The sequence below is a fragment of the Suricata suricatta genome, chromosome 12 (assembly GCF_006229205.1).
Source record: "Suricata suricatta isolate VVHF042 chromosome 12, meerkat_22Aug2017_6uvM2_HiC, whole genome shotgun sequence".
Taxonomy (NCBI): Eukaryota; Metazoa; Chordata; class Mammalia; order Carnivora; family Herpestidae; genus Suricata; species Suricata suricatta.
Window position 1 is genome coordinate 60926066 of NC_043711.1, and position 10849 is coordinate 60936914.

Consider the following 10849-nt stretch of genomic DNA (forward strand, 5'->3'; position numbering starts at 1 on the left):
CAAAACATGGAAAGAGCCTAAATGTCCATCACCCGATGAGTGGATCAAGAAGATGTGGTATATATACATGATGGAGTACTACAAGGCAATGAGAAAGCATGAAATCTGGCCATTTGTAGGAAAGTGGATGGACCTCAAGGGTGTCATGCTAAGCGAAATAAGTCAGGTGGAGAAGGACAGAAACCATATGTTTGCACTCATAGGTCTAACAGGAAAACAGGAGAAACCTAATGGAGGACCAGGGGGAAGGGAAGAGGGAAAGAGAGTTGGGGAGAGAGAAGGATGCAAAACTTGAGAGACTGTTGAATGCTGAAAATGAACTGAGAGTTGAAGGGGAAGGAGGAGGGGGGAAAAGAAGTGGTGGTGATGGTGGAGGGCACTTATGGGGAAGAGCACTAGGTGTTGTATGGAAACCAATTTGACAATAAACTATTTTAAAAAATAAATAAATAAAATTTTTTGATTTGGTGCTGAAAAAAAAAAGAAATATACTCAGGATGCAACTGTTATGTCCTGAAGTACCCGATGTTCAGTGTAAGTAGATTCTTGTCAAAGTGGCTTCCAAAGTGATTGCATGAGCTCACGTTTCCCCCAGCCATGTGTTAGACCCCTCATGAGTCCCAAACAACAACTTAGCTTTGAGCCTTTCCCTTCAGCGTGAGCCCTGGTCCACCACACTCCCTGACTCCTTTTTCCCCTGGTTCTTCATCACTGGGAGCTCCCATAGCCCCTTCTTTGCCATCCTATGTTACTCAGACATGTTCCAGTTTTCAAGTCCAGACTTTTTTCCCTTGCCTTTTTGATTCATTGATTGCCTTCATCCTAGGATGACTTTTTCTCTTTCATCAAAGCTTATCTCTCCTGACTTCAGCTAGGCAACAGTAACTATGAGTTAATCATACAAATTGTGCAATGCAAATGGCATAGCCTCCTAAGGTTATGGTCTCATTCTTGAGTAATTATCACATCCTGTTTAAGTTTAGAAAGAGTGGGCAGACTGTTTGGGAGCTTTTCCAGGTAAGAGACATTTTTTGTGCTTCTCTGAATCAAGATCAATAGGGAGATCACTGTCCTAGGAATGAAATCGCTTCTGGGCATGGAGAGTGAGTTTATAAATTTTTAACTTCTCCTGGCTTTAAATTTCCTGTTCACATTGATGGGCATATTCATTTTCAGGATTCATTTTACCATGCTACACACCAACATTTTTTAAGATGTCTGAGAGGCTTAAGATAGGGGGTAATACCATTAACACCACCAAGAGAAAAAACATTCCCAGCTGCAATAGGGTAATGTTGCTCATATTTCGTGCAAACCAAGGCAGTTCTGATCACAAGTATGTGTCGGTTGATCCCTGAAATGAAGGGTGGTGTATAAGGGAAGAGACAGCTTCCCTTAAAAGCCTGATGCCTCTGGGAGCAGTTTGCTTGATGGATGACTCAAAATCTGTAGCACAGAGTCTACTGTCTGCAAAGCTCAGATAACACAGCTGGAAGAGCTAGTTGATGCATGGGTCAAAGGGCAGGGGCTGACACCGACACAGGGCCTCATGTAAAGTGCATGGCCGTGTACTTTACAGATACCATCTTTTTAGCCCTCACACAAGCTATTCCTTGGTGCTCTCATTTTACTAAGGAGCAAATCAATGTTCAAGAAGGTTAAATAACCTGTGCAAGATTATACACCCCTTCGCTGCATATTAGGGTTTGAAGCCAGGCCTGTCTTGCTCCAGAATTATGTCAATTCCACTCTAAACATATCTGATACGTAAAAGAACTTGAGGAATGATTCACTGAAATAAATGTGATGCTATTCAAAAGAAATAAATATAATATTCTCTATTTTAGTTTAAAAAGATGCAACAGTGCAAGTGCAAGTTTGGAAAGATTTAGGATAATTAGCATTCTTAATGTGACTACCAATGAAAATTTGGTATTTTCATCCTAGCCAAGTTTGCAAAGTAGACTCATAGAACTATACTGTCTCCAGAGGAAGATAGAGAAAAGGGTTAGCTTGGAAGGTCTGCTGTCAAAATACTTGTTTCCAACACATATCAGTTAGGCAATCTTAGGCAAGTACTTCTCCTTTTTGGGCCCCAGGGTACAGATTAATCTATAGAATGGGAAGAATCAGTTCCTGATTCACTGTATTGTAAGAACTAAAGAGTACAATGTCTAGCATGATGTATGGCATGTAGAGCCCAGCATGTGTCTACTGGTGCTATTATCCCATCTAGAGTTGCGTTCCTACTCCTTAAGCCTACACATTAAGATTTAAGAATGGTCCTGAGTTGCCTCCAGAAGAAGGTTAAGTGGAGGTTGTCACCTGGATTACATCTCAACTGCACTAAGAGAAAAACCAAGACCAGTAACTTAAAAGACAGGAAATAAGAGAGATTATTTCCTTTAATTTCTGCAAGTATTTAATAAATATTGCTTGAGTGCTCAATATATGCCAGGTATGTTCCAGACCCTGTGAATAAAATGGCAAATGTCTTGGACCATGCCATTGAAGGACTTCTTTTTGAGTGGAGAAGACCAGCACAGGACAGTTAAATAGGCAAAATGAATATGACTGCAAATTTTAAATGTTATGAAACAGTGAATGGCAGGCTGAGGGAGAAGGCTTCTAATAAAAGAATGAAGTTAGAGTAGTCACAGAGGCTTTTTGAAGAGATTCCAGTTACTTAGAGACTTGGAGACTGTGACAGGCAGAAAGCATGCCTAGTGGAAGGGTCAGCATGGTGATGGCTCCCAGTGGTAGAGTTGGGCTGGCCAGGTAGCTGGATATGCACAGTGAGTGAGGTCAGAGAGCACGTCAAGTGGGATCGAGAAGACTCAACAGTGCCCATGTCATGTGAAGAGTTTTGGATTTTATTTTTGTGCAATGGAGAGGCATCAAGAGGCTTTGAATGGAGGCCAATGTGAGATGGGTGATAGCTCATGCAGAAACTGGATTTGGAGAAGGACGAAGTAGAAGCTTGCAGTAACTAACTTGGGAAACAACAGTGCCAGGATAGGTGGTGATAGGACTGGAAATGGAGAGGATGCATGGATTTCAAACATGTTTTGGAAAGGAATTTGACCGGACAGAGCACATTATCCAATCATGAACAGGACCCTCTAGAGCCCAGAGCTCCCCGCCTATTTAAAGGATGGATAGCCATCAGAGAAGAATGTTGTTTGATCAGAAGTATACCAAAGGGAGGCACTAAGAATTTGTGTACTGTCAGTCTAGGATTATTGAATACCAGAAATTCTTTATTTCTCACTTTTTTTGGATAAATATAAAATCATCTTATAATGTTGATGATAATGGAAAGAACCATATATTAAATCATCATCTATAGATATTTGAGGATTAATTAGTTAGGCATCATCTAATATGGCACTTCACAGATCTGCTAGAAAAAAAAAGGTTAGGGAGAGAGCAATTCAATCATAAATTAAAACTGGGGAAAGATCTCAGAACCTTATCAGGACCTGAGAAGGGGGTGTATAAAGGAGAAATGGTGCTGTGCAGAAATTTTACACCACCAGAAACTTCAAGACATCCTCTTGGGCAAGCTCAGGTCCTATCCTTTCTCTCACAGTATTGGTTTTCTTTGGTCAGAGATTTTTTCAGGACCTGAACTTTTCCATGTTAATGAATACTGCCTCTCAAGCAATCTTTAGAAATTGTCAAGTTCTGGAAAGAGACAAATATTACTTATTTTGAAGATGTCTATGAAAAGTCACTTAGAATTGGGACTTAAACCAGTGGGTGTGACCTGGGTTTCACATTAGAGTTATTTGGGAATGTTCTAAGAAAAATAAATGCCTAGAGTTTCATTTTAGAATCACCTGGGATCTTCTAAGAAAAGTGAACTGCCCAGGCAGCAGTCTAGGAGAATAAACCAGAGTGGACATTGAACTATCCTTAAAGCACTCCCCAGGTGATTCTAATGCAGTCAAGCTTGAGAAACATTGCACACTTTTTGACACTGTCTCAGTCTGTTGTTTTATTTTGAAACCCTTCTCCTCCCCCAAATGGCAAGGATTTGCTTGGAAAACATGTGTGTGTGTGTGTGTGTGTGTGTGTGTGTGTGTGTGTGTTTGTGTGTGTAAAATTTAAAAAATATTTAGTGTTAAAAGAATTTTTAATGTTTATTTATTTTAGAGAGTGAGACAGAGTACAAGCAATGGAGAGGCAGAAAATTAGGGAGACACAAAATCCAAAGTAGGCTCCAGGATCTGAGCTGTCAGCATAGAGCCTGATGCCCCGGGGCTTGAACTCATGAACCGGGAGATCATGACCTGAAGTCAGACACTCAGCTGACTGAGCCACCCGGATGGCCCTGGAAAGCATATATATATATATTAAAGGCAAGAGAAATTTCAGAAAATGAAGGAAAGGCCTAATGGGAAAGGTCCACAGTCTTCCTTCTTTTCTCCTGGCATGGAAGGGGAGACTGTGAGGTTAATACCAGCTGGAAGCTGCAGTTTTCTTTCTCTTAATGAACTCAGAGTAACCATCCATTAGCTGAACAAGGGTGGCGGATATTGGATACAGTTGCCCTATTCACTATACTCCTGGATGACTCTGCCTCCCCTTTTTAGTTTGACCTTTATTTATCTTCTTAAAATTTTCCATTTCAAACTTTCAGTCAACAGATTTTCCAACTTCAACTCTTTTCAGATGAGAAGTGGTGATGAAGAAGAAAAATACCTACTTGAGCCCTGCAAACATTTTTACCAACCCATACGTAGGGTCAGCATAGTCTAGGATGGCTAGCTAAGCCCTTTGTCAATCCGAGGCCTCATGCCAACTGCACACTGCTTGGCTGGTGATCAAAATGGCTTCATCTTATTAGAAATCCCCAAGGCTTACAGAGTGAAAACTTGGACGCTTACTGTACACATTAACAGGACTTATTCCACAGGCTCATAATAAATCTTTATAACCCCATATGGCTGAGTTATAAATATCAGCTGGGAAGACCAGTAAAGTCACAGCATACAAAAAGGTGTCTGCCCAGCTCAGAAGCACTTCAGACTTTATTAATTTACTTATTTTATCGAACTGCAACATTTCAGAGGCTGGGATGAAGTTAAATCACTAGTGATGTGAAGTGGAGAAACTAATAAACCAGAAAAATCACTCCAAGAAAAATAATGCAACAATTAGTTCACTTAGTACATTCTTTAGCAGGGGTGCAGAGGGGGCTCTGTTCTTAAAATAAAAGAAAATGAAACACAGGGAATTCTCCATAGATCATTTCTTTATGCCAGGCAGGTGGAGGGAAGTTCCTTCTATTCGCTATGGTCTGATGCCTCCCTCCTGAAATAATAAAAGGTTGAACTTGATCCACCTGGAAATGAAGGACATGTAATAAAGGAAAAGAGCATGGATGTGCCCCTATCTCTCAGATACCCTAGCATTCACCAGTCTGGGCTACCTTTCTGTTTTCTGAAGCCTGTGTCCTAGGCAAGGCTGGCAGGCAGCGGAGGGAAGACCCTTAACTGATAAACTCCTTGCTTCTGTTTACACATCCAAGTGAAAAACTGGCAACACAGCCCAAGATTGACACACACAGTTCCAAACTCAGAAAGTCTGTTTCAGTTTTAAGGTATCCTTTTGAAATGCCTTTATCACTAAAATCATATGGGTACATGTGGCTCTTTTCCCAAGGAAGTGAAATCTGTATTTTGGGTCACCCTCTTTCTCCTCCAGTAACCTTTCCACAACATTGGAAACATAGCTTCAAAAACCACAATATAAAGGGCCACCTTGACAAAGATACATTTTTTTCATTTTATTTATTTATTTATTTTTTAATTTATAATAGTTTATTGTCAAATTGGTTTCCATATAACACCCAGTGGTTCTCCCCACAAGTGCCCTGCTCCATGACCATCAACCCCTCCCACCTCCCCCTTCAGTCCTCGGTTCGTTTTCAGTATTCAATAGTCTCTCCCCAACTCTCTTTCCCCCTTCCCCTCCCAATGGTCCTCTGTTAGGTTTCTCCTGATAGACCCATAAGACAAAGATACATTTTATGTCACACAGCTTTTTAAGACCTAGGAAGGAAAACAATTCTCAAACATAAAGAGATAGAAACTTTAATTGAACTGGTGATGATTCAGAATCACTGTTCACTTCCTAGCAGTCCTTTACTAGAGAAGTAGAAATAGTTTGTATACTTCTTATATTTGGTTGTTTTCAAGATTACTAAGTGGTTCTAAAGAACTTTCTTTTGATGTTTCACCATTTGCTCTAAGACATACAGCTCCGTGCTTTGTTGGTGCATTTGCAGCCAGAACTTGAACATGGACTTTGGGATGGAGAAAAGGGAATTTAAAACACGGCTTTGGGAACCAAACCTGCAGAATTTGGTTACAAAAAATTACCTTAACCCTAAATAGATTAGGCACATATAAGAGATAACATCTTTGGTTGTTTTTTATCTTGAAAAACATTAACTATTTGTTATTAAGTAATTTATTATCAATCATTTATCAAATCAAAATAGGAAAAATCTGGAAAGTATTTTTCATGTAGCTTATGTCTCTCCCAAAATTATGCTGTCCATACAGTGAGCTCAGAATGACCAAAAAAGAAATGCAAATGTAATATATATTCAATTTAGCATATCTTAGTAGTTGCATAAATACTTACATTATTTTAAAAACTAGAAGGAAACAGATTTTCAAAAATATAAATTACTGAGAAATTTTAAAGGGATTAAGGAAAAGATTACTTCTGTTTACTCTTCTCAATGAAAAAAAATTTCTTTGTACTTTAGGGATATTACAATAATTTTAAATTATATTTCACCAAATAGTTATAAGCTAATGAATATGTATGGTGAGATATGCATACCATTTTAAAAGGAAAACCTAGGGGCGCCTGGGTGGCTCAGTCAGTTAAGCCTCCGGCTTTGGCTCAGGTCAGATCTCACGTTCCTGGGTTCGAGCCCCGCGTCGGGCTCTGTGCTGACAGATAGCTCAGAGCCTGGAGCCTGCTTCCGATTCTGTATCTCCCTCTCTCTGACCCTCCCCCTTTCATGCTCTGTCTCTCTCTGTACCAAAAATAAATAAAAAACATTAAAAAAATTTAAAAAAAATTTAAAAGGAAAACCTATTTTACCAGGGTTGGGTACATGCTGGAGTACTGCCTATTTGCTACATATGGAAGAGGAACTCTAGTGCTAGAATAGAAGGTTTCAGACAACATCATTTACATTAAAATTTAATGATCCGAGGTGCTTGGGTGGCTCAGTGGGTTGAGCATCTGACTTTGGCTCAGGTCATGATCTCCCAGCTTGTGAGTTTGAGCCCTGTGTTGGGCTCTGTGCTCACAGCTCAGAGCCTGGATCCTGCTTTGGATTCTGTCTCCCTCTATCTCTGCCCCTCCCCTGTTTAAGCTCTGTCTCTGTCTCTCTCTCAAAAATAAAATAAACATTTTAAAAAGTTAAAATTTAATGATCCAAAAACTATCCTGTGTGTCCTTTTTTGTTGTGGTCACCATGATGCTCCTCCAAGAAAATAGTCCTATTTTGTTCATACAGGCCCAGTTTATATTTCAGGAAACAAAAGAGAATAGTATAGAAAGCAAAATATGACACATTATTTCTAATTATGGCTCATAAGCCTTGAAACAAACCATGAATTTAAAAAACACTATGCCTAAACTTTGAGATGGACTCGCATGATTGTTAGAGGTCAATAAAAGTCATGACAAGGCAATTATTATAAGACAAAATTACTAAAGACCCCTGCACTGTCTCTGAATCACCTACACTGTGGCTACTTGCTGCACTTCTTCAGAGGGTTCTCCAGAGGGGATCAGCTAAGCATCAAGTGTTTTGGAGTTTTTCCACATAAAATTTGCAGAAACCACAACTATTTTAATGACTCATATTACACACATGTTGTATATATATTGTTAAATGTCAACATGGTCATTTAGCCTTCAAGTTATATCACTATTTTTTAAATGACCTATTGTACTTTCAATTGGTCAATTTTCTTAGAAATTAAATATCTCTTATATGCCAGCTCATCACATTTCAGGTCACCCACCCCCACTGCTTTCATCCCTGACTTGGAATTTGCTGGATGGAGCCATTTTAAGACAGGTTCTAAGATCTGTAATAACATAGGGGAATCTTTGCATAACATTCAGTGATTTTCTCCTCATTATGGGAGATAAGATGAAATTAAACACATGTCTTTGGTAACAAGTTTCTACTTCCTATATCTTAGAGTTTGTGACATTTAGCTTTTTGGAAATCTCTGCTGATGGTGAGGTCAGGGTGTAAACAATATTCAAAGATTTCAGACAAAGGCATTTCCTTCAAAGTCATGGTTAGGTGAATCCTTGATTTTCATATGGGCTCCAAATAACAAGTCTGTATCAAGGCCTGTTGGCAATTCTCTCTCAAATAAGATGCATCTAGTGGCAAAGAAAGCACCTATAAGTGCAAAGTTCTGTCAGGGAAAGACGGTGCACGGATCCTGCAGGAGGAGAAGGTGCCCGCAGTCTACCCAGGGAAGGGGCCACCCCAATCTGCTCATTTCATTCTAACCCCTGGATTTAGTTCTGCAGATTTCAACTCTTTTGGCTCCAGAGAAATGAACTAAGTGTAGAGAACCAGGCCTGTATGAAGGGCCCAGAAATACCTGTTGGCTGTCTGATTTAGGGCAAAACTTGGAACATGTTTTCAATCCAATCTCCAAATTAACTGGAGGGCAGTTCTATGAGTTCAGATATTGGAACAGCTGCTTTTATAGACAATCTGAGACCAGGCTTTCGCCTTCAGTGTCAGTTAATTTTTTGAAGGGGGGGTGTGAGGGAGGGCAAGGAATGTTTCTATTAAATTCTATTCTTCTCTGAATAAGTACTCCCCTCCCAACCTGGTGGAGAGAGACTCCTAAAGGTAGCCCTGGTGTAAAACACATGTGCTAAAATAAGCACAGCTTTCAGCACCCATTTGCAGGAGCTGATTCAATCCCAAACACACTTTTCCTCTCTGTATCTATCCAAAGCCTCCAAGGCGGGAGGCTGGGGGTGGGGGTGGTGGGGGCAGTGTGAGAAAAACTGAAAGACAAGTGGGAAATTAACATGCATGTTACAGGACAGAGGAGTCCAGCTGTGGATGGGTCCTTGAGGAAAACTGTGGGTCCCAAAGATTTGCAGGAGCTCTCTCTTGCTTAGAATAATATCAGGACACCATGTGGCTCAGTTGGTTAAGTGCCCGACTCTTGATCTCAGCTCACGTCTTGATCTCAAGATTGTGAGTTCAAGCCCTGCATTAGTGTGGAGACTGCTCAATTAAAAAAAATATAAAAGAATTATAGCCCCAAAGTCTACACCAGGGGGCCAAGTTCACTGAAGGAACTTAATAAATATATCTTGAATTGATATGAATTGAGAAAAAGCCAGTGAATATTTATATCAATTGATTAATTCATCTACTCACTCCCTTAAAAATATCTTTATAAAACATTAGATATATGTTTTAGGATCCACAAGAAAGATGAAGTCCTTGTCCCCATGGCACTCTCTAGTGGGTAGGGGTGGGTGGATGAGAGAAAAGTGATCAAATATGGCACATGTCCCCAGGCACTGAGAACAGCTTAGAGACTTTCCACAGGAGGTGATGTGAGCAGAGCCATGAAAGGCTCTAGGAAGTGGTCTGTAAATACTCTGGAGTTGCTGGAGCACAAGATGGCTGTGATAAAGCATCACAGGGGTGCCCATGCTTATGCCGCTGTGCCTTGATGGGCTGGAATGGAATACTTCTCTTCTCTACCACCAGCTCCCACTCTTCCTCCAAACCCCAAATCAGATGCCCACTTAAGGTGTTATCCCCTCCAAACACTCAAGTTTACAGCGAGATCAGTGCCCTGAAAGGTTAACAGAATGACACTTCTCAGACTTGGCTGCCCTTTGTGGCTATCTGCAAGTTCAAGTTACTAAGTTGTGACTTCAGTGGTTTTGGATGTGGCCTGGGCTTGGGGATACTTAAAAGCCCCCCAAATCCCAGAGAAGTTTGGAAAATCACCCCAGAAGACAACTATTTTCAGCTGTGCCAAAGTCAGTGATTCTTTATTCCTTTCTCTCTTTAACTTGTCCTGCATTTTCCATGGAAAGCAAAAAGGCTTATACCTTCTATTACTTTTACAGGCATGCTGAATGGATTTGCAAAAGGATAAAAGCACTTGAAACACTCTGTGTATTGAGAGGAACATCCTGTCTAAATAATTTGCTGTTCGATCTTTTATCTTCCCTGATAGACCGCTGACTTCTATTCTCCCAGGACTGGAGTAATAAATAGCTCTTCTGTCTACTCTTTAAGTCATATATTAAAGAAGAGGCAAATGCCTGGGACGAGGTGGCCGAGAGGTTAAGGCGATGGACTGCTAATCCATTGTGCTCTGCACGCGTGGGTTCGAATCCCATCCTCGTCGTTCAATTTGTCTACTGGTCAAGTTGCATCAGATTTTAGTGCTTTGTGAGCAAAATATTTCACCAGTGGTTTGAAGAAAAGAAAATGAACTCATATGACAAGAGGATTCAAGTGTGGCAGGGGAGGATCTAAAAATATAAATCTGTACCTTGGAATTGGTACCCAAACCATGCTAGAAAACGAAATGTTGTTCTGTCAGGCAACAAACGAGCAATCCCACAGAACAGCTCCTTCCTGGTAGCCCTCACGAGGCACAGACATCTCAGCCAGACTTTTGAGCTGGCCAAGCCTGGCCTGGCTTCCTGCCATAGCGGTTTATCAACTGACGTCAGAGAGACTGGCCACCAGTGACAGAATGTGTAGACAGAATAAAACTGATTTCTTCAATGGAAGGTT

The 10849-nt window shown here is 40.5% G+C and overlaps 1 non-coding gene across 1 annotated transcript; it reads left to right on the forward strand.

The window, feature by feature from the left end:
* The first annotated feature begins 10372 nt into the window (after positions 1-10372).
* TRNAS-GCU lies at positions 10373-10454 on the forward strand. The gene has a single exon. It is a non-coding gene; the product is annotated as a tRNA-Ser (tRNA).
* The last annotated feature ends 395 nt before the right edge of the window (positions 10455-10849 follow it).